This window comes from Arachis stenosperma, chromosome 10, assembly GCF_014773155.1.
Source record: "Arachis stenosperma cultivar V10309 chromosome 10, arast.V10309.gnm1.PFL2, whole genome shotgun sequence".
Classification (NCBI taxonomy): Eukaryota; Viridiplantae; Streptophyta; class Magnoliopsida; order Fabales; family Fabaceae; genus Arachis; species Arachis stenosperma.
Window position 1 is genome coordinate 80,535,068 of NC_080386.1, and position 23,825 is coordinate 80,558,892.

A 23,825-nucleotide genomic window follows, 5' to 3' on the forward strand; every position below is an offset into this window, starting at 1 on the left:
ATCATTATACCTGATAGCATTATTAAAAAGTCTAATTTTTAAGACAAACTCAAACATGACTTGAAGCACCAAATTAGTAAATCCAAAGCACATATTCACCAAAATAAACCGTCGATTTAATTATTAACGTACCGACAATGTCAACGCCTATTTTTTATTTATTTTTGTTTATTTTAATTTAAAAAAGTGACAAACAGTGTGATTAGCGGATAATTTATACGTTTTTTGGCATTGTTTTTAGTATGTTTTAGTTAGCTTTTATTATATTTTTATTAGTTTTTAGTTAAAATTCACTTCTCTGGACTTTACTATGAGTTTGTGTGTTTTTCTGTGATTTCAGGTATTTTTTGGCTGAAATTGAGGGACCTGAGCAAAAATCTGATTCAGAGGCTGAAAAGGACTGCAGATGCTGTTGGATTCTGACCTCCCTGCACTCGAAGTGGATTTTCTGGAGCTACAGAAGCCCAATTGACGCGCTCTCAATTGCGTTGGAAAGTAGACATCGTGGGCATTCCAGCATTGTATAATAGTCCATACTTTGCCCGAGATTTGATGGCACAAACAGGCGTTCCAAGTCAGCTCAAGAATTCTGGCGTTAAACGCCGGAACTGGCACAAGAATGGGAGTTAAACGCCCAAACTGGCACAAAAGCTGGCGTTTAACTCCAAGAAAAGTCTCTACACATGAAAGCTTCAATGCTCAGCCCAAGCACACACCAAGTGGGCCCGGAAGTGGATTTTTATGTCATTTACTCATCTTTGTAAACCCTAAGCTACTAGTTCTCTACAAATAGGACATTTTGCTATTGTATTAAGGGAATCTTTTGATCATGTTTTTATGATTGAACCCTCTTTGGGAGGTTGGCCATTCGGCCATGCCTAGACCTTGTTCTTATGTATTTTCAACGGTGGAGTTTCTACACACCATAGATTAAGGTGTGGAGCTCTGCTATATCTCGAGTATTAATGCAATTACCACTGTTCTTCTATTCAATTCAGCTTATTCTTGTTCTAAGATATTCATTCGTACCCAAGAACATGATGAATGTGATGATTATGTGACGCTCATCATCATTCTCACTTATGAACGCGTGCCTGGCAACCACTTCCGTTCTACAAGCAAACAAGGCTTGAATGTTTATCTCTTGGATTCCTTAATCAGAATCTTCGTGGTATAAGCTAGAATTGATGGCGGCATTCTTGAGAATCCAGAAAGTCTAAATATTGTCTGTGGTATTCTGAGTAGGATTCAAGGATTGAGTGATTGTGACGAGCTTCAAACTCGCGATTGTGGGGCATTAGTGACAGACGCAAAAGAATCACTGGATTCTATTCCGACATGATCGAGAACCGACAGATGAATAGCCGTGCTGTGACAGAGCGCGTTAAACATTTTCACTGAGAGGACAGGACTGTAGCCACTGACAACGGTGATGCCCAACATACAGCTTGCCATGGAAAAGGAGTAAGAAGGATTGGATGAAGACAGTAGAAAAGTAGAGAGACAGAAGGGACAAAGCATCTCCATACGCTTATCTGAAGTTCTCACCAATAAATTACATAAGTATCTCTATCTTTATTTTATGTTTTATTTATCTTTTAATCATTAATCCTCCATAACCATTTGAATCCGCCTGACTGAGATTTACAAGATGACCATAGCTTGCTTCATACTAATAATCTCCGTGGGATCGACCCTTACTCGCGTAAGGTTTATTACTTGGACGACCCAGTGCACTTGCTGGTTAGTTGTGCGAAGTTGTGATAAAGAGTTGAGATTGCAATTGAGCGTACCATGTTGATGGCGCCATTGATGATCACAATTTCGTGCACCAAGTTTTTGGCACCGTTGCCGGGGATTGTTCGAGTTTGGACAACTGACGGTTCATCTTGTTGCTTAGATTAGGTACTTTTCTTTAGAATTTTTAAGAATGAATTCTAGAGTTTCAAGGTGATATTTTTATCATCACCAAAGCTGATTGATTCTCATCAATTTAGCTCTTGAATGTAATGTCCTGCTGAAGCTTGAGTAGCCATGTCTAATTTCTTTAGACTAAAGCTTTAGACTAACATTGCATGATTCTTGGAATTCTCATTAAGAATTTTGATATCCTTATTTTCTTTTCCACTCAATTTTCAAAAAAATCCAAAAAAAAATTATAAAATCTTAAAACCAAAAAATAATTTTATGTTTCTTGTTTGAGTCTAGTGTCTAATTTTAAGTTTGGTGTCCATTGCATGTTTTTAGTCTTTTGATTTTTGAAAATTACATGCATTATGTTCTTCATTGATCTTCAAGTTGTTCTTGATGATTTCCTTGCTCTGATCTTTAAATTCTTTTGTCTTGAGTGTTTTGTTGTTTCTCATATGCATTCTCAATTTGTTAGTGTCAATAGTATACAAACTTCTAAGTTTGGTGTCTTGCATGCATTGTTTATTTGATTTTAGTTGCATTTTGATTATTCCTCATCATTAAAAATTCAAAAAAAAATTTGTGTCTTTTCAAGTCAATAATACAGAGAATTGAAGATTCAGAACATATAGCAGAGGAATTATACAGAAAAAGCTGGGCGTTCAAAATGCCCAGTGAAAAAGGAAAACTGGCGTTTAAACGCCAGCCAGGGTGCCTGGCTGGGTGTTTAACGCCCAAAAGGGTAGAGTTTTGGGCGTTAAACGCCAGAATGGATACCATTCTGGGCATTTAACGCCAGGATGGCACAAGAGGGAAGATTTTGTTTTTAATTCAAATTTTTTTCAAGTTTTCATAATTTTTCAAAATCAAATCTTTTTCAAATCATGTCTTTTCAATCATATATTTTCAAAATCAATTTCTTTCCATTTTTCAATAATACTTGCTAACAATTAATGATTTGATTCAAACATTTCAAGTATGTTACCGTTTCTGTTGAGAAAGGTTTAATGTCTGAATCATATCTTTTAAAATTTCTTGTTAGCTAAGTCGTTAATTTTAAAAATCAAATCTTTTTAAACTGTTTTTCAATCATATCTTTTCAATCATATCTTCTTAATCACATCTTTTTCAAAATAATTTTCAATCAGATCTTTTTGATTTCTAATTTCAAAATCTTTTTCAAAAATCACTTTATTTCTTTCCCAACTTTAATTTTCGAAAATCATTCTTCAGTTTTTCAAAATTTCTTCAAAATCTTTTACTTTAATTTCTAAAATTCTTCCCCTCTTCTCACATCCTTCTATTTATGGACTAACACCCCTCCTCAATGCACAATTCGAGCTCTATCCCTCTTGATAAGTTCGAATTCTTCTACCTCCTCCTTCTATTCTTCTTTTCCTCTGACACCTCAAGGAATCTCTATACTGTGACATAGAGGATTCCATATTTTCTTGTTCTCTTCTCTTTCATATGAGCAGGAGCAAAGACAAAAGCATTCTTGTTGAGGCTGACCCTGAACCTGAAAGGACCTTGAAGCAAAAGCTAAGAGAAGCTAAAGCACTACTCTCTGTAGAGGACCTAACAGAAATCTTCAAACAAGAAGAAGACATGTCAGCCGAAAACAACAACAATGCCAACAATGCAAGGAAGGTGCTGGGTGACTTTACTGCACCTACTCCCGACTTCTATGGGAGAAGCATCTCTATCCCTGCAATTGGAGCAAACAACTTTGAGCTTAAGCCTTAATTAGTTTCTCTAATGCAACAGAATTGCAAGTTCCATGGACTTTCATTGAAAGATCCTCATCAGTTTTTAGCTGAATTCTTGCAAATTTGTGACACTGTCAAGACCAATGGGGTTGACCCTGAGGTCTACAGACTTATAATATTCCCTTTTGCTGTAAGAGACAGAGCTAGGATATGGTTGGACTCACAACCTAAAGAAAGCCTGAACTCTTGGGAAAAGCTAGTCAATGCTTTCTTGGCAAAGTTCTTTCCACCTCAAAAATTGAGTAAGCTTAGAGTGGAAGTCCAAACCTTCAGACAGAAGGAAGGTGAATCCCTCTATGAAGCTTGGGAAAGATACAAACAATTAATCAGAAAGTGTCCTTCTGACATGCTTTCTGAATGGAACATCATAGGTATCTTCTATGATGGTCTGTCTGAACTGTCCAAGATGTCATTGGATAGCTCTGCTGGAGGATCTCTTCATCTGAAGAAGACGCCTGCAGAAGCTCAAGAACTCATTGAAATAGTTGCAAATAACCAATTCATATACACTTCTGAAAGGAATCCTGTGAACAATAGGACGAATCTGAAGAAAGGAGTTCTTGAGATTGATACTCTGACTGCCATATTGACTCAGAACAAAATATTGACTCAGCAAGTCAATATGATTTCTCAAAGTCTGTCTGGAATACAAGCTGCACCAGGCAGTACTAAGGACGCTTCATCTGAAGAAGAAGCTTATGATCCTGAGAACCCATCAATGGAAGAGGTGAATTACATGGGAGAACCCTATGGAAACACCTATAATCCTTCCTGGAGAAATCATCCAAATCTCTCATGGAAGGATCAACAGAGACCTCAACAAGGTTTCAACAACAATAATGGTGGAAGAAACAGGTTTGGCAATGGCAAGCCTTTTCCATCATCTTCTCAGCAACAGACAGAGAATTCTAAGCAGAGCCTTTCTGACTTAGCAACCATGCTCTCTGATCTAATCAAAACCACTCAAAGTATCATGACTGAAACAAGGTCCTCCATTAGAAACTTGGAGGCACAAGTGGGTCAGCTGAGTAAGAAAGTTACTGAACTCCCTCCTAGTACTCTTCTAAGCAATACAGAAGAGAATCCAAAGGGAGAGTGTAAGGCCATCAACATGGCCGAATTTGGAGAGGAGGAAGAGGCAGTAATCACCAATGAGGAAGACCTCAATGGACGTCCACTGGCCTCTAATGAGTTCCCTAATGAGGAACCATGGGAATCTGAGGCTCACACTGAGACCATAGAGATTCCATTGGAATTTCTTTTGCCATTCATGAGCTCTGATGAGTATTCTTCCTCTGAAGCTAAATACCTTGGAGCAAGCATGAAGCTAAATGACAAGTTATTTGGTAATGAGACTTGGGAGGATGAACTCCCTTTGCTCACCAAAGAACTGGATGACTTGACTAGGCAGAGTTTACCTCAAAAGAGACAGGACCCTGCGAAGTTCTCAATACCTTGTACATTAGGCACCATGACTTTCGAGAAGGCTCTGTGTGACCTAGGGTCAAGCATAAACCTCATGCCTCTCTCTGTAATGGAGAAGCTAGGGATCTTTGAGGTGCAAGCTGCAAGAATCTCACTAGAGATGGCAGACAATTCAAGAAAATAAGCTTATGGAGTTGTAGAAGATGTTCTGGTAAAGGTAGAAGACCATTACATCCCTGCTGATTTCATAATCCTAGAGACTGGAAAGTGCATGGATGAATCCATCATCCTTGGCAGACCCTTCCTAGCCACAGCAAAGGCTGTGATTGATGCTGACAGAGGAGAATTGATCATTCAAGTGAATGAAGAATCCTTTGTGTTTAAGGCTCAAGGATACCCCTTTGTAACCATGGAGAGGAAGCATGAAGAGCTTCCTTCAAAACAGAGTCAAACAGAGCCCCCACGATCAAACTCTAAGTTTGGTGTTGGGAGGCCACAACCAACTTCTAAGTTTGGTGTTGAACCCCCACATTCAAACTCTAAGTTTGGTGTTGGGAGGTTCCAACATTGCTCTGAGTATCTGTGAGGCTCCATGAGAGCCCACTGTCAAGCTACTGACATTAAAGAAGCGCTTGTTGGGAGGCAACCCAATGTTATATTTATCTATTTTTCTTTGTTATTTTATGTTTTCTATAGGTTGATGATCATGGAAAGTCACAAAATCAATTGAAAAAGCAAAAGCAGAATGAAAAACAGAAAGAAAAAAATAGCACACCCTGGAGGAAAATCTGCTGGCGTTTAAATGCCAGTGAAGATAGCAGAATGGGCGTTTAACGCCTAGTCTGGCACCATTTTGGGCGTTTAACGCCAGAAAGGGGCACCAGACTGGCGTTTAACGCCAGGAATGGGCAAAAAGCTGGCGTTAAACGCCAGAAATGGGCACCAGCCCGGCGTTTAACGCCAGGATTGGCAGAAGGAGCATTTTTGCTCGCCACTTGGTTGGTGCACGAAATTGTGATCACTACTTTTACACAAAACAATCCCCGGTAATGGCTCCAAAGACTTCGTGCTCAATCTAATGGCATAAACACAACTTCGCACAACTAACCAGCAAGTGCACTGGGTCGTCCAAGTAATAAACCTTACGCGAGTAAGGGTCGATCCCACGGAGATTGTTGGTATGAAGCAAGCTATGGTCACCTTGTAGATCTCAGTCAGGCAGACTCAAATGGGTATAGTGATAAACGAATAAAGCATAAAGATAAAGATAGGGATACTTATGTATATCATTGGTGAGAGCTTCAGATAAGCGTATGAAGACGCCTTCCCTTCCGTCTCTCTGCTTTCCTACTGTCTTCATCCAATCCTTCTAACTCCTTTCCATGGCAAGCTCATGTAGGGTTTCACCGTTGTCAGTGGCTACCTCCCATCCTCTCAGTGAAAACGTTGCCTATGCTCTGTCACAGCATGGATAATCATCTGTCGGTTCTCGGTCAGGCCGGAATAGAATCCATTGATTCTTTTGCGTCTGTCACTAACGCCCCGCCTGCTAGGAGTTTGAAGCACGTCACAGTCATTCAATCATTGAATCCTACTCAGAATACCACAGACAAGGTTAGACCTTCCGGATTCTCTTGAATGCCGCCATCAGTTCTCGCCTATACCACGAAGACTCTGATCTCACGGAATGGCTGGCTCGTTTGTCAGGCGAGCACTCGGTTGTCAGGCGATCAACCATGCATCGTGTATCAGGAATCCAAGAGATATTCACTAAGCCTTATATGCTTGTAGAACAAGAGTGGTTGTCAGTCACTTTGTTCATAAGTGAGAATGATGATGAGTGTCACGGATCAACACATTCATCAAGTTGAAGAACAGGTGATATCTTGGAACAAGAACAAGCGGAATTGAATAGAAGAACAATAGTAATTGCATTAATACTCGAGGTACAGCAGAGCTCCACACCTTAATCTATGGTGTGTAGAAACTCCACCGTTGAAAATACATAAGAACAAGGTCTAGGCATGGCCGTGAGGCCAGCCTCCCGGTGATCAAAAGATTCAAAGATCTCCAGATGTCTAATACAATAGTAAAAGGTCCTACTTATAGAAAACTAGTAGCCTAAGGTGTACAAAGATGAGTAAATGACATACAAATCCACTTCCGGGCCCACTTGGTGTGTGCTTGGGCTGAGCAATAAAGCATTTTCGTGTAAAGACTCTCCTTGGAGTTAAACGCCAGCTTTTATGCCAGTTTGGGCGTTTAACTCCCATTTAGGTGCCAGTTCCGGCGTTTAACGCTGGAATTCCTGAGGGTGACTTTGAACGCCGGTTTGGGCCATCAAATCTTGAGCAAAGTATGGACTATCATATATTGCTGGAAAGCCCAGGATGTCTACTTTCCAACGCCGTTGAGAGAGCGCCAATTAGGTTTCTGTAGCTCCAGAAAATCCACTTCGAGTGCAGGGAGGTCAGAATCCAACAGCATCTGCAGTCCTTTTGAGTCTCTGGATCAGATTTTTGCTCAGATCCCTCAATTTCAGCCAGAAAATACCTGAAATCACAGAAAAACACACAAACTCATAGTAAAGTCCAGAAAAGTGAATTTTAACTAAAAACTAATAAAAATATACTAAAAACTAACTAAAAGATACTAAAAACATACTAAAAACAATGCCAAAAAGCGTACAAATTATCCGCTCATCACAACACCAAACTTAAATTGTTGCTTGTCCCCAAGCAACTGAAGATCAAATAGGATAAAAAGAAGAGAATATGCAATGAACTCCAAAAACATCTATGAAGATCAGTATTAATTAGATGAGCGGGGCTTTTAGCTTTTTGCCTCTGAATAGTTTTGGCATCTCACTTTATCCTTTGGAATTCAGAATGATTGGCTTCTTTAGGAACTTAGAATCCAGATAGTGTTATTGATTCTCCTAGTTAAGTATGATGATTCTTGAACACAGCTACTTCATGAGTCTTGGCCGTGGCCCAAAGCACTCTGTCTTCCAGTATTACCACCGGATACATACATGCCACAGACACATAATTGGGTGAACCTTTTCAGATTGTGACTCAGCTTTGCTAAAGTCCCCAATTAGAGGTGTCCAGGGTTCTTAAGCACACTCTTATTGCCTTGGATCACAACTTTATTTCTTTCTTTTTCTTTCTTTTTTTCTTCTCTTTTTTTTCGGTTTTTTTTTTTCGCTTGCTTTCTTCTTCTTTTTTTGTATTCACTGCTTTTTCTTGCTTCAAGAATCATTTTTATGATTTTTCAGATCCTCAGTAACATGTCTCCTTTTTCATCATTCTTTCAAGAGCCAACATTCATGAACCACAAATTCAAAAGACATATGCACTGTTCAAGCATACATTCATAGAACAAAAGTGTTGCCACCACATCAAAATAATTAAACTGTTATAAAATTCAAAATTCATGCAATTCTTTTCTTTTTCAATTAAGAACAATCTCTAAGAAAGGTGATGGATTCATAGGACATTCATAACTTTAAGGCATAGACACTAAGACACTAATGATCATAGGACACAAGCATAGATAAACATAAAGCATAATTTTCGAAAAACAAGAAAATAAAGAACAAGGAGATTAAAGAACGGGTCCACCTTAGTGATGGCGGCTTGTTCTTCCTCTTGAAGGTCTTATGGAGTGCTTGAGCTCCTCAATGTCTCTTCCTTGTCTTTGTTGCTCCTCTCTCATGATTCTTTGATCTTCTCTAATTTCATGGAGGAGAATGGAGTGTTCTTGGTGCTCCACCCTTAGTTGTCCCATGTTAGAACTCAATTCTCCTAGGGAGGTGTTTAGTTGCTCCCAATAGTCTTGTGGAGGAAAGTTTATCCCTTGAGGCATCTCAGGGATCTCATGATGAGAGGGATCTCTTGTTTGCTCCATCCTTTTCTTGGTGATGGGCTTGTCCTCATCAATGGGGGTGTCCCCTTCTATGTCAACTCCTACTGAATAACAGAGGTGACAAATGAGATGAGGAAAGGCTAACCTTGCCAAGGTGGAGGACTTGTCCGCCACCTTGTAGAGTTCTTGAGCTATGACCTCATGAACTTCCACTTTTTCTCCAATCATGATGCTATGAATCATGATGGCCCGGTCTAGAGTAACTTCGGACCGGTTGCTAGTGGGAATGATTGAGCGTTGAATAAACTCCAACCATCCTCTAGCCATGGGCTTGAGGTCATGCCTTCTCAATTGAACCGGCTTCCCTCTTGAATCTCTCTTCCATTGTGCGCCCTCTTCACATATGACTGTGAGGACTTGGTCCAACCTTTGATCAAAGTTGACCCTTCTAGTGTAAGGATGTTCATCTCCTTGCATCATGGGCAAGTTGAATGCTAACCTTACATTTTCCGGACTAAAATCCAAGTATTTCCCCCGAACCATAGTAAGATAATTCTTTAGATCCGGGTTCACACTTTGATCATGGTTCTTGGTGATCTATGCATTGGCATAAAACTCTTGAACCATCAAGATTCCGACTTGTTGAATGGGGTTGGTAAGCACTTTCCAACCTATTCTTCGGATCTCATGGCGGATCTCCAGATATTCACCCTTTTTGAGTGAAAAGGGGACCTCGGGGATCACCTTCTTCAAGGCCACAACTTCATAGAAGTGGTCTTGATGCACCCTTGAGATGAATCTATCCATCTCCCATGACTCGGAGGTGGAAGCTTTTGCCTTCCCTTTCCTCTTTCTAGAGGTTTCTCCGGCCTTGGATGCCATAAATAGTTATGGAAAAACGAAAAAGCAACGCTTTTACCACACCAAACTTAAAAGGTTTGCTCGTCCTCGAGCAAAAGAAGAAGAAGAGTAGAAGAAGAAGAAATGAGGAAGAAGGGAGTGGTTATGTATTCGGTCAAGGAGGGGAGAAGTGGTGTTAGGTTGTGTGAAAATGAAGGAGTGAAGAAGGGTATTTATAGGAGAGGGGGGATAGGGTTCGGCCATTATGGGTGGGTTTGGGAGGGAAAGTGGTTTGAATTTGAAGGGTGAGGTAGGTGGGGTTTTATGAAGGATGGATGTGAGTGGTGAAGAGAAAGATGGGAGTTGATAGGTGAAGGGTTTTTGGGGAAGAGGTATTGAGGTGATTGGTGAATGGGTGAAGAAGAGAGAGAGTGGTGGGGTTGGTGGGGATCCTGTGGGGTCCACAGATCCTGTGGTGTCAAGGAAAAGTCATCCCTGCACCAATTGGCTTTCAAAATCACGTTTTGAGCCATTTCTGGCGTTAAACGCCGGGCTGGTGCCCCTTTCTGGCGTTTAATGCCAGGTTCTTGCCCTTTTCTGGCGTTTAACGCCAGTCTGGTGCCCCTTTCTGGCGTTAAACGCCCAGAATGGTGCCAGACTGGGCGTTAAACATCCAACTGCTAGCCTTACTGGCGTTTAAACGCCAGCAACATCTTCCTCCAGGGTGTGCTGTTTTTCTTCCTGTTTTTCATTCTGTTTTTGCTTTTTCAATTGATTTTGTGTCTTCTTATGATCATCAACCTACAAAAAAAAATAAAATAACAAAAGAAAATAGATAAAATATAACATTGGGTTGCCTCCCAACAAGCGCTTCTTTAATGTCAGTAGCTTGACAGAGGGCTCTCATGGAGCCTCACAGATACTCAGAGCAATGTTGGAACCTCCCAACACCAAACTTAGAGTTTGAATGTGGGGGTTCAACACCAAACTTAGAGTTTGGTTGTGGCCTCCCAACACCAAACTTAGAGTTTGACTGTGGGGGCTCTGTTTGACTCTGATTTGAGAGAAGCTCTTCATGCTTCCTCTCCATGGTGACAGAGGGATATCCTTGAGCCTTAAACACAAAGGATTCTTCATTCACTTGAATGATTAGTTCACCTCCATCAACATCAATCACAGCCTTTGCTGTGGCTAGGAAGGGTCTGCCAAGGATGATGGATTCATCCATGCATTTCCCAGTCTCTAGGACTATGAAATCAGTAGGGATGTAATGGTCTTCAATCTTCACCAATACATCCTCTACAAGTCCATGAGCTTGTTTTCTTGAGTTGTCTGCCATCTCTAGTGAGATTCTTGCAGCTTGTACCTCAAAGATCCCTAGCTTCTCCATTACAGAGAGAGGCATGAGGTTTACACTTGACCCTAAGTCACACAGCGCCTTCTTGAAGGTCATGGTGCCTATGGTACAAGGTACTGAAAACTTCCCAGGATCTTGTCTCTTTTGAGGAAATTTCTGCCTAGACAAGTCATCCAGTTCTTTGGTGAGCAAAGGGGGTTCATCCTCCCAAGTCTCATTTCCAAATAACTTGTCATTTAGCTTCATGATTGCTCCAAGGTATTTAGCAACTTGCTCTTCAGTGCCATACTCATCCTCTTCAGAGGAGGAATACTCATCAGAGCTCATGAAAGGCAGAAGTAAGTCCAATGGAATCTCTATGGTCTCATTTTGAGCCTCAGATTCCCATGGTTCCTCATTAGGGAACTCATTGGAGGTTGGTGCACGCCCATTGAGGCCTTCCTCAGTGGCGTCCACTTCCTCTCTTTCCTCTCCAGATTCGGCCATGGTTATGGCTTTGCACTCTCCTTTTGGATTTTCTTCTGTATTACTTGGGAGAGTACTAGGAGGGAGTTCAGTAACTTTCTTGCTCAGCTGTCCCACTTGTGCCTCCAAATTCCTAATGGAGGACCTTGTTTCAGTCATGAAACTTTGAGTGGTTTTGATTAGATCAGAGACCATGGTTGCTAAGTCAGAGGGGTTCTGCTTAGAATTCTCTGTCTGTTGCTGAGAAGATGATGGAAAAGGCTTGCCATTGCTAAACCTGTTTCTTCCACCATTATTGTTATTGAAACCTTGTTGAGGTCTCTCTTGATTCTTCCATGAGAAATTTGGGTGATTTCTCCATGAAGAATTATAGGTGTTTCCATAGGGTTCTCCTAGGTAATTCACCTCTTCCATTGAAGGGTTCTCAGGATCATAAGCTTCTTCTTCAGATGAAGCATCCTTAGTACTGCTTGGTGCATTTTGCATTCCAGACAGACCTTGAGAAATCAAATTGACTTGTTGAGTCAATATCTTGTTCTGAGCCAAAATGGCATTCAGAGTAACAATCTCAAGAACTCCTTTCTTCTGACTTGTCCCATTGTTCACAGGATTTCTTTCAGAAGTGTACATGAATTGGTTATTTGCAACCATTTCAATGAGCTCTTGAGCCTCTGTAGGCGTCTTCTTCAGATGAAGAGATCCTCCAGCAGAGCTATCCAAAGACATCTTGGATAGTTCAGAGAGACCATCATAGAAAATACCTATGATGCTCCATTCAGAAAGCATGTCTGAGGGACATTTTCTGATTAATTGTTTGTATCTTTCCCAAGCTTCATAGAGGGATTCACAATCCTTCTGTCTGAAGGTTTGGACTTCCACTCTAAGCTTACTCAATTTTTGTGGTGGAAAGAACTTTGCCAAGAAGGCATTGACTAGCTTTTCCCAAGAGTCCAGGCTTTCTTTAGGTTGAGAGTCCAACCATATCCTAGCTCTGTCTCTTACAGCAAAAGGGAATAGCATCAGTCTGTAGACCTCAGGGTCAACCCCATTAGTCTTGACTGTGTCACAGATTTGCAAGAACTCAGCTAAAAACTGATGAGGATCTTCCAATGGAAGTCCATGGAACTTGCAATTCTGTTGCATTAGAGAAACTAATTGAGGCTTAAGCTCAAAGTTGTTTGCTCCAATGGCAGGGATAGAGATGCTTCTCCCATAGAAGTTGGGAGTAGGTGCAGTAAAGTCACCCAGCACCTTCCTTGCATTGTTGGCATTGTTGTTGTTTTCGGCTGCCATGGGTTCTTCTTCTTTGAAGAATTCGGTCAGGTCCCCAACAAAGAGTTGTGCCTTAGCTTCTCTTAGCTTTCGTTTCAAGGTCCTTTCAGGTTCAGGGTCAGCTTCAACAAGAATGCCTTTGTCTCTGCTCCTGCTCATATGAAAGAGAAGAGAACAAGAAAATGTGGAATCCTCTATGTCACAGTATAGAGATTCCTTGAGGTGTCAGAGGAAAAGAAAAATGGAAGACAGAGGCAGAAAATTCGAACTTATCAAAGAAGATGGAGTTCGAATTTTGCATTAAGGAATAGTGTTAGTCCATAAATGGAAGGATGTGAAAAGAAGGGAAGTAATATTCGAAAATTAAGTAAAAAATTTTGAAAACATTTTTGAAAAACACTACTTGATTTTCGAAAATAAGAGTGGGAAAGAAATCAATTGATTTTTGAAAAAGATTTTGAAATTAGAAGTTAAAAAGATTTGATTGAAAACTATTTTGAAAAAGATGTGATTAAAAAGATATGATTGGTTTTAAAAAGATGTGATTGAGAAGATATGATTTGAAAAACATTTTAAAAAAAGATTTGATTTTAAAATTAATGACTTGCTTGACAAGAAAAGATATGATTCAAAAATTAAACCTTCCTCAACAGAAAAGGCAACATACTTGAAATTTTGAATCAAATCATTAATTGTTAGCAAGTCTCTTTGAAAAAGGAAAGAAATTGATTTTGAAAACATTTGATTGAAAAGATATGATTTGAAAAAGATTTGATTTTGAAAAACTTTGAAAACTTGAAAAAAAATTGATTTTGAAAACAAAATCTTCCCCCTTGTGCCATCCTGGCGTTAAACGCCCAGAATGGTATCCATTCTGGCGTTTAACGCCCAAAATGCTACTTTTTTGGGCGTTAAACGCCCAACCAGGTACCCTGGCTGGCGTTTAAACGCCAGTCTGTCCTTCTTCACTGGGCGTTTTGAACGCCCAGCTTTTTCTGTGTAATTCCTCTGCTGCATGTTCTGAATCTTCAGTCCCCTGTACTATTGACTTGAAAATAGAACCAAGATCAAATAAACAAGGCATGCAAGACACCAAACTTAAGATTAGACACTAGACTCAAGCAAGAAACATAAAGTATTTTTGGTTTTTATGATTTTTATAAATTTTTTTGTGCTTTTTTCGAAAATTATATGGAAATAGAAAATAAAGGTTTCAGAATTCTCAATTTGAATTTCCAGGAATCATTGCAATGCTAGTCTAAGACTCCGGTCCAGGAATTAGACATGGCTTCACAGCCAGCCAAGCTTTCAAAGAAAGCTTCGATCCAAAACACTAGACATGGCCAATGGCCAGCCAAGCCTTAGCAGATCATTGCTCCAATAGCAAGATTGATAGAGATCAACAAGCTATTGTGATGATCAGTTGAAACCTCGGTCCAATAAGATTAGACATGGCTTCGCAGCCAGCCAGATTTCAGCAGATCACCATGAAACACTAGAATTCATTCTTAAGAACTCTGAAGAAAAATACCTAATCTAAGCAACAAGATGAACCGTCAGTTGTCCATACTCAAGAACAATCCCCGGCAACGGCGCCAAAAACTTGGTGCACGAAATTGTGATCACTACTTTTACACAAAACAATCCCCGGTAATGGCTCCAAAGACTTAGTGCTCAATATAATGGCATAAACACAACTTCGCACAACTAACCAGCAAGTGCACTGGGTCGTCCAAGTAATAAACCTTACGCGAGTAAGGGTCGATCCCACGGAGATTGTTGGTATGAAGCAAGCTATGGTCACCTTGTAGATCTCAGTCAGGCAGACTCAAATGGGTATAGTGATAAACGAATAAAGCATAAAGATAAAGATAGGGATACTTATGTATATCATTGGTGAGAGCTTCAGATAAGCGTATGAAGACGCCTTCCCTTCCGTCTCTCTGCTTTCCTACTGTCTTCATCCAATCCTTCTTACTCCTTTCCATGGCAAGCTCATGTAGGGTTTCACCGTTGTCAGTGGCTACCTCCCATCCTCTCAGTGAAAACGTTGCCTATGCTCTGTCACAGCATGGATAATCATCTGTCGGTTCTCGGTCAGGCCGGAATAGAATCCATTGATTCTTTTGCGTCTGTCACTAACGCCCCGCCTGCTAGGAGTTTGAAGCACGTCACAGTCATTCAATCATTGAATCCTACTCAGAATACCACAAACAAGGTTAGACCTTCCGGATTCTCTTGAATGCCGCCATCAGTTCTCGCCTATACCACGAAGACTCTGATCTCACGGAATGGCTGGCTCGTTTGTCAGGCGAGCACTCGGTTGTCAGGCGATCAACCATGCATCGTGTATCAAGAATCCAAGAGATATTCACTAAGCCTCATATGCTTGTAGAACAAGAGTGGTTGTCAGTCACTTTGTTCATAAGTGAGAATGATGATGAGTGTCACGGATCAACACATTCATCAAGTTGAAGAACAGGTGATATCTTGGAACAAGAACAAGCGGAATTGAATAGAAGAACAATAGTAATTGCATTAATACTCGAGGTACAGCAGAGCTCCACACCTTAATCTATGGTGTGTAGAAACTCCACCGTTGAAAATACATAAGAACAAGGTCTAGGCATGGCCGTGAGGCCAGCCTCCCAGTGATCAAAAGATTCAAAGATCTCCAGATGTCTAATACAATAGTAAAAGGTCCTACTTATAGAAAACTAGTAGCCTAAGGTGTACAAAGATGAGTAAATGACATAAAAATCCACTTCCGGGCCCACTTGGTGTGTGCTTGGGCTGAGCAATGAAGCATTTTCGTGTAGAGACTCTCCTTGGAGTTAAATGCCAGCTTTTATGCCAGTTTGGGCGTTTAACTCCCATTTAGGTGCCAGTTCCGGCGTTTAACGCTGGAATTCCTGAGGGTGACTTTGAACGCCGGTTTGGGCCATCAAATCTTGGACAAAGTATAGACTATCATATATTGCTGGAAAGCCCAGGATGTCTACTTTCCAACGCCGTTGAGAGCGCGCCAATTGGGCTTCTGTAGCGCCAGAAAATCCACTTCGAGTGCAGGGAGGTCAGAATCCAACAGCATCTGCAGTCCTTTTGAGTCTCTGGATCAGATTTTTGCTCAGATCCCTCAATTTCAGCCAGAAAATACCTGAAATCACAGAAAAACACACAAACTCATAGTAAAGTCCAGAAAAGTGAATTTTAACTAAAAACTAATAAAAATATACTAAAAACTAACTAAAAGATACTAAAAACATACTAAAAACAATGCCAAAAAGCGTACAAATTATCCGCTCATCATTGGTGCAGGGATGAATTATCCTTGACACCTCAGGATCTGTGGACCCCACAGGATCCCACCTACCCCACCACTCTCTCTCTTCTTCACCCATTCACCAATCACCTCAACACCTCTTCCCCAAAAACCCCTCACCTATCAAATCCTACCATTCTCTTCACCACTCACATCCATCCTTCATAAAACCCCACCTACGTCACCATTCAAATTCAAACCACTTTCCCTCCCAAACCCACCCATAATGGCCTAACCTTACCCCTCTCTCCACCCCTATATAAACCCATCTTCACTCCTTCATTTTCACACAACCTACACACTACTTCTCTCCCTTGGCCGAAAAACAAAGCCACCTCCATCTCCTCTATTTCTTTTTTTTCTACCCTCTTCTTTCTTCTTTTGTTCGAGGACGAGCAAACCTTCTAAGTTTGGTGTGGTAAAAGCATTGCTTTTTGTTTTTTCATAACCATTTATGGCATCTAAGGCTGGAGAAACCTCTAGAAAGAGGAAAGGGAAGGCAAAAGCTTCCACCTCCGAGTCATGGGAGATGGAGAGATTCATCTCAAGGGTGCATCAAGACCACTTCCATGAAGAAGGTGACCCTCGAGGTCCCTTTCAAACTCAAAAAGAGTGAATATCCAGAGATCCGACATGAGATCCGAAGAAGAGGTTGGGAAGTTCTTACCAACCCCATTCAACAAGTCGGAATCTTAATGGTTCAAGAGTTCTATGCCAATGCATGGATCACCAAGAACCATGATCAAAGTGTGAACCCGGACCCAAAGAATTGGCATACAATGGTTCGGGGGAAACGCTTAGATTTTAGTCCGGAAAATGTAAGGTTGGCATTCAACTCGCCCATGATGCAAGGAGATGAACACCCTTACACTAGAAGGGTCAACTTTGATCAAAGGTTGGACCAAGTCCTCATAGACATTTGTGAAGAGGGCGCTCAATGGAAGAGAGATTCAAGAGGGAAGCCGGTTCAACTGAGAAGGCATGACCTCAAGCCCATGGCTAGGGGATGGTTGGAGTTTATCCAACGCTCAATCATTCCCACTAGCAACCGGTCCGAAGTTACTATAGACCGGGCTATCATGATTCATAGCATCATGATTGGAGAGGAAGTAGAAATTCATGAGGTTATATCCCAAGAACTTTATAAGGTGGCGGACAAGTCCTCTACCTTGGCAAGGTTAGACTTCCCTCATCTCATTTGTCACCTCTGTAATTCAGTTGGAATTAACATAGAGGGAGACATCCTCATTAATGAGGACAAGCCCATCACTAAGAAGAGGATGGAACAAACAAGAGATCCCACTCATGAACATGAGGAAATTCATCATCATGAAATCCCTGAGATGCCTCAAGGGATGCACTTTCCTCCACAAAACTATTGGGAGCAAATCAACACCTCCCTAGGAGAATTGAGTTCCAACATGGGACAACTAAGGGTGGAGCACCAAGAACATTCCATCCTCCTCTATGAAATTAGAGAAGATCAAAGAATCATGAGAGATGAGCAACAAAGGCAAGAAAGAGACATTGAGGAGCTCAAGCACTCCATAAGATCTTCAAGAGGAAGAACAAGCCGCCATCACTAAGGTGGACCCGTTCTTTAATCTCCTTGTTCTTTATTTTTCTGTTTTTTTCGAAAATTATGCTTTATGTTTTATTTATGTTTGTGTCTTATGATCATTAGTGTCTTAGTGTCTATGCCTTAAAATTATGAATGTCCTATGAATCCATCACCTTTCTTAAATGAAAAATGTTCTTAATTAAAAAAAAGAAGAATTGCATGAATTTTGAATTTTATAACAGATTAATTATTTTGATGTGGTGGCAATACTTTGACTTCTGAATGTATGCTTGAACAGTGCATATGTCTTTTGAATTTGTTGTTCATGAATGTTGGCTCTTGAAAGAATGATGAAAAAAGAAACGTGTTACTAAGGATCTGAAAAATCATAAAAATGATTCTTGAAGCAAGAAAAAGCAGTGAATACAAAAAAAAAAGAGAGAAAGCAAGCAGAAAAAGCCAACAGCCCTTTAAACCAAAAGGTAAGGCTAAAAATAAAGTCGTGATCCAAGGCAAAAAAAAAGAGTGTACTTAAGAACCCTGGACACCTCTAATTGGGGACTCTAGCAAAGCTGAGTCACAATCTGAAAAGGTTCACCCAGTTATGTGTCTGTGGCATGTATGTATCCGATGGTAATACTGGAAGACAGAGTGCTTTGGGCCACGGCCAAGACTCATAAAGTAGCTGTGTTCAAGAATCATCATACTTAACTAGGAGAATCAATAACACTATCTGGATTCTGAGTTCCTATAGAAGCCAATCATTCTGAATTTCAAAGGATAGAGTGAATTCAAAGGCAAAAAGCTAAAAGCCCCACTCATCTAACTAATACTGATCTTCATAGATGTTTTTGGAATTCATTTCATATTCTCTTCTTTTTATCTTATTTGATTTTCAGTTGCTTGGGGACAAGCAACAATTTAAGTTTGGTGTTGTGATGAGCGGATAATTTATACGCTTTTTGGCATTGTTTTAGTATGTTTTAGTTAGTTTTTATTATATTTTTATTAGTTTTTAGTTAAAATTCACTTTTCTGGACTTTACTATGAGTTTGTGTATTTTTTTGTGATTTCAGGTATTTTCTGGCTGAAATTGAGGGACCTTAGCAAAAATCTGATTCAGAGGTTGAAAAGGACTGCAGATGCTGTTAGATTCTGACCTCCCTACACTCGAAGTGGATTTTCTGGAGCTACAGAAGCCCAATTGACGCGCTCTTAACTGCGTTGGAAAGTAGACATTCTGGGCTTTCCAGCAATGTATAATAGTCTATACTTTGCCTGAGATTTGATGGCCCAAACAAGCGTTTCATGTCAGCTCAAGAATTCTGGCGTTAAATGCCGGAACTGGCACAAGAATGGGAGTTAAACGCCCAAACTGGCACAAAAGCTGGCGTTTAACTCCAAGAAAAGTCTCTACACATGAAAGCTTCAATGCTCAGCCCAAGCACACACCAAGTGGGCCCGGAAGTGGATTTTTATGTCATTTAATCATCTTTGTAAACCCTAAGCTACTAGTTCTCCACAAATAGGACCTTTTGCTATTGTATTAAGGGAATCTTTTGATCATGTTTTTATGATTGAACCCTCTTTGGGAGGCTGGCCATTCGGCCATGCCTAGACCTTGTTCTTATGTATTTTCAACGGTGGAGTTTCTACACACCATAGATTAAGGTGTGGAGCTCTGCTGTACCTCGAGTATTAATGCAATTACTACCGTTCTTCTATTCAATTCAGCTTATTCTTGTTCTAAGATATTCATTCGTACCCAAGAACATGATGAATGTGATGATTATGTGACGCTCATCATCATTCTCACTTATGAACGCGTGCCTGACAAACACTTCTGTTCTACAAGCAAACAAGGCTTGAATGTTTATCTCTTGGATTCCTTAATCAGAATCTTCGTGGTATAAGCTAGAATTGATGGCGGCATTGTTGAGAATCCGGAAAGTCTAAACCTTGTCTGTGGTATTCCGAGTTAGATTCAAGGATTGAATGACTGTGACGAGCTTCAAACTCCTTAAGGCTGGGCGTTAGTGACAGACGCAAAAGAATCACTGGATTCTATTCCGACATGATCGAGAACCGATGGTGCACGAAATTGTGATCACTACAATTCGAAATAATCCCTAGTAATGGCTCCAAAGACTTGGTGCTCAATACCATGGCATAAACACAACTTCGCACAACTAACCAGCAAGTGCACTGGGTCGTCCAAGTAATACCTTACGTGAGTAAGGGTCGATCCCACGGAGATTGTTGCTATGAAGCAAGCTATGGTCACCTTGTAAATCTCAGTCAGGCAGACTCAAATGGGTATAGTGATAAACGAATAAAGCATAAAGATAAAGATAGAGATACTTATGTATATCATTGGTGGGAGCTTCAGACAAGCGTATGAAGATGCCTTCCCTTCCGTCTCTCTGCTTTCCTACAGTCTTCATCCAATCCTTCTTACTCCTTTCCATGGCAAGCTCGTGTAGGGTTTCACCGTTGTCAGTGGCTACCTCCCATCCTCTCAGTGAAAACGATTGCATATGCTCTGTCACAGCATAGCGGAATTCAGCTGTCGGTTCTCGGTCAGGTCGGAATAAAATCCATCGATCCTTTTGCGTCTGTCACTAACGCCCCGCCTGCTAGGAGTTTGAAGCACGTCACAGTCATTCAATCATTGAATCCTACTCAGAATACCACAGACAAGGTTAGACCTTCCGGATTCTCTTGAATGCCGCCATCAGTTCTCGCCTATACCACGAAGATTCCTTTTAAAGAATCCAAGAGATATTCACTAGAGCCTCGTATGCTTGTAGAACAAGAGTGGTTGTCAGTCACTTTGTTCATAAGTGAGAATGATGATGAGTGTCACTGATCATCACATTCATCAAGTTGAAGAACAAGTGATATCTTGGACAAAGAACAAGCGGAATTGAATAGAAGAACAATAGTAATTGCATTAATACTCGAGGTACAGCAGAGCTCCACACCTTAATCTATGGTGTGTAGAAACTCCACCGTTGAAAATACATAAGAACAAAGTCTAGGCATGGCCGAATGGCCAGCCTCCCCCAAAGAGGGTTTAATCATCAAAGCATGATCAAAAGATCAAAATACAACAGTAAAAGGTCCTATATATAGAAAACTAGTAGCCTAGGGTGTACAGAGATGAGTAAATGACATAAAAATCCACTTCCGGGCCCACTTGGTGTGTGCTTGGGCTGAGCAATGAACCATTTTCGTGTAGAGACTCTTCTTGGAGTTAAACGCCAGCTTTTATGCCAGTTTGGGCGTTTAACTCCCATTTAGGTGCCAGTTCCGGCGTTTAACGCTGGAATTTCTTGAGGTGACTTTGAACGCCGGTTTGGGCCATCAAATCTTGGGCAAAGTATGGACTATCATATATTGCGGGAAAGCCCAGGATGTCTACTTTCCAACGCCGTTGAGAGCGTGCCAATTGGGCTTTTGTAGCTCCAGAAAATCCACTTTGAGTGCAGGGAGGTCAGAATCCAACAGCATCTGCAGTCCTTTTGAGTCTCTGGATCAGATTTTTGCTCAGATCCCTCAATTTCAGCCAGAAAATACCTGAAATCACAGAAAAACACACAAACTCATAGTAAAGTCCAGAAAAGTGAATTTTAGCTAAAAACTAATAAAAATATACTAAAAACTCAACTAAAACTACTAAAAACATACTAAAAACAATGCTAAAAAGCGTATAAATTATCCGCTCATCAACCGACAGATGAATAGTCGTGCTGTGACAGAGCGCATTGAACATTTTCACTGAGAGGACAGGACTGTAGCCACTGACAATGGTGATGCCCAACATACAGCTTGCCATGGAAAGGAGTAAGAAGGATTGAATGAAGACAGTAGAAAAGCAGAGAGACGGAAGGGACAAAGCATCTCTATACGCTTATCTGAAGTTCTCACCAATGAATTACATAAGTATCTCTATCTTTATTTTATGTTTTATTTATCTTTTAATCATTAATCCTCCATAACCATTTGAATCCGCCTGACTGAGATTTACAAGATGACCATAGCTTGCTTCATACCAACAATCTCTGTGGGATCGACCCTTACTCACGTAAGGTTTATTACTTGGACGACCCAGTGCACTTGCTGGTTAGTTGTGCGAAGTTGTGATAAATAGTTGAGATTGCAATTGAGCGTACCATGTTGATGGTGCCATTGATGATCACAATTTCGTACACCATAGTGCCATCGATTTTAATAGCATTTTTTATTAGTTTTTTGTACCTCGTTCTTGTACATTTTAATCTTCCTGAATGACCTTTAAAGCAAACAAGAGGAGAATGGGATACATACGCCTTCTTCTTAAGACCCTTCCTTTCCTTGGAGAATGGAGATGCGCTCTCAGCTTTAGTTGTTTCTATGGCTCTTTTACAACCGCCTTAGCCAACCATATTAAACAACATCAAGAATAACAAGAGGAAATTTTTTTTTTGACAAATATAGGCAATAAAACAGCAATATCACTCTTTCATGAAATTTATTTAAAAGGTTTCATCTTTCTGTCTACTAAAACAAAAAGAAGAATCCATTTATAAACATCCCTGAAAAAGAATAAATTAGTTTGTCAGGGATAAAGTTACATGAATCCAGCCAAAATTAGTTTTAGTTTCCTTTTTTCCCAACCAGAGGAACAATCCTTAATATATATACATAGACTCCATTAATCTTAGGGTGTCCAATACTAATTCCACATTGATACCAAAATTCAGTCATAAGACTGCGCAAAAGATAAAAAACAATGAAAGTGTTAAACAATGACAATCTTATGTTGCTTTTGGTTTATGCATATTTTAACCTCCCAAATGAAAAAGAAAGGCAAATTCCTGCAATAGGAATCTGAGTAAGAACAAAAAAAAATATGAAAAGGAATTTTATTTATGTGCAATAGAAAAAAGCAATAGATCACAAATGAATAGCTAATCATCAGGTTCAACAAAAGTAAAATAAAACAAAAAAAACTAACAAACAAACAACATATAATCCCTTAAAAGAAACTCCAAGTGATCTAACTCCACTCCTACCTACCAAATCTAAACACAGCCAAATAAGCAAAAGAAAACCAAAATAGAAACATCACACTAAAGCTTTCAAATAACTGCTATCATTAATAGAAAAAAATCATTTCCAACACTTTGGACATTTTTACAATTTGCTGCAAAGATGTTGATAAAACCGCCATACAGGCACATAAAAAAACCTTTGAGGTTAACTTTAACATCAGTTACAGTGCAAATACCAACACTAATAACCACAACCATGACTGACATTTTCACTTCCCTTGAGTAATGCTTGCTATAAAGGATCCATTCCATCACACAAACCACTGGAATCATGCTAGTTTTGATAAAATGAGATATTAAATCAAACACTCCTTAATCCTTGCTTAGAATTTTATATACAGTAAAACTACTCTTTCCTGCAACATAAATTTTATTTTTATCTCATAAAATTAGGAACATCTAAATTCTTATCACTCATCAGCATGAGGCAACTTCAACTGACCAACTTTTTAATAAATTAAACTAACTAAATTAAGCTAATTAGATATGATTTCTCTTTTGCATGTTGATATAAACACATATATATTCCTATTCCTATATAATTAACAGAGAATCTTTATCTCAACAAGAATAGAAAACACTAAACGTAACCAGGTAGAGAAACATGTAATGCCTTTTAATTTCTTTTTTTAATAATTAGGTAGAGAAAATGATAGGATTCTTTTGGTCACACAGTGAACCCCAGCCTGGAGGCAATAAAGATGGCTCGAACACACCCCCCCTATGAACTTGAATCACATTCACTAAGTCAAGGTAGCACCAATCATATCCATCATCTTCTAATGGATTCTAAATTAATTCACATAAACAACATTCAAACTTCATTTAGTTAACCACGTACACTTCACTAAAATCATAGATCGCAATCAGATTGAAATTAAAAGTTAATAATCATAATAATAATGCAGAGATTAAAAATTACAACAGGCTAACTTGT

The 23,825-nt window shown here is 39.9% G+C and overlaps 2 non-coding genes across 2 annotated transcripts; one reads left to right on the forward strand and one right to left on the reverse strand.

Annotated features, from left to right (window-relative positions):
* Positions 1-3,924: 3,924 nt before the first annotated feature.
* LOC130958620 (small nucleolar RNA R71) lies at positions 3,925-4,032 on the reverse strand. Its single transcript, XR_009077733.1, has one exon. It is a non-coding gene; the product is annotated as a small nucleolar RNA R71 (small nucleolar RNA).
* An 8,385-nt stretch (positions 4,033-12,417) lies between these two features.
* LOC130958835 (small nucleolar RNA R71) lies at positions 12,418-12,525 on the forward strand. The gene has a single exon (XR_009077938.1). It is a non-coding gene; the product is annotated as a small nucleolar RNA R71 (small nucleolar RNA).
* Positions 12,526-23,825: the final 11,300 nt, after the last annotated feature.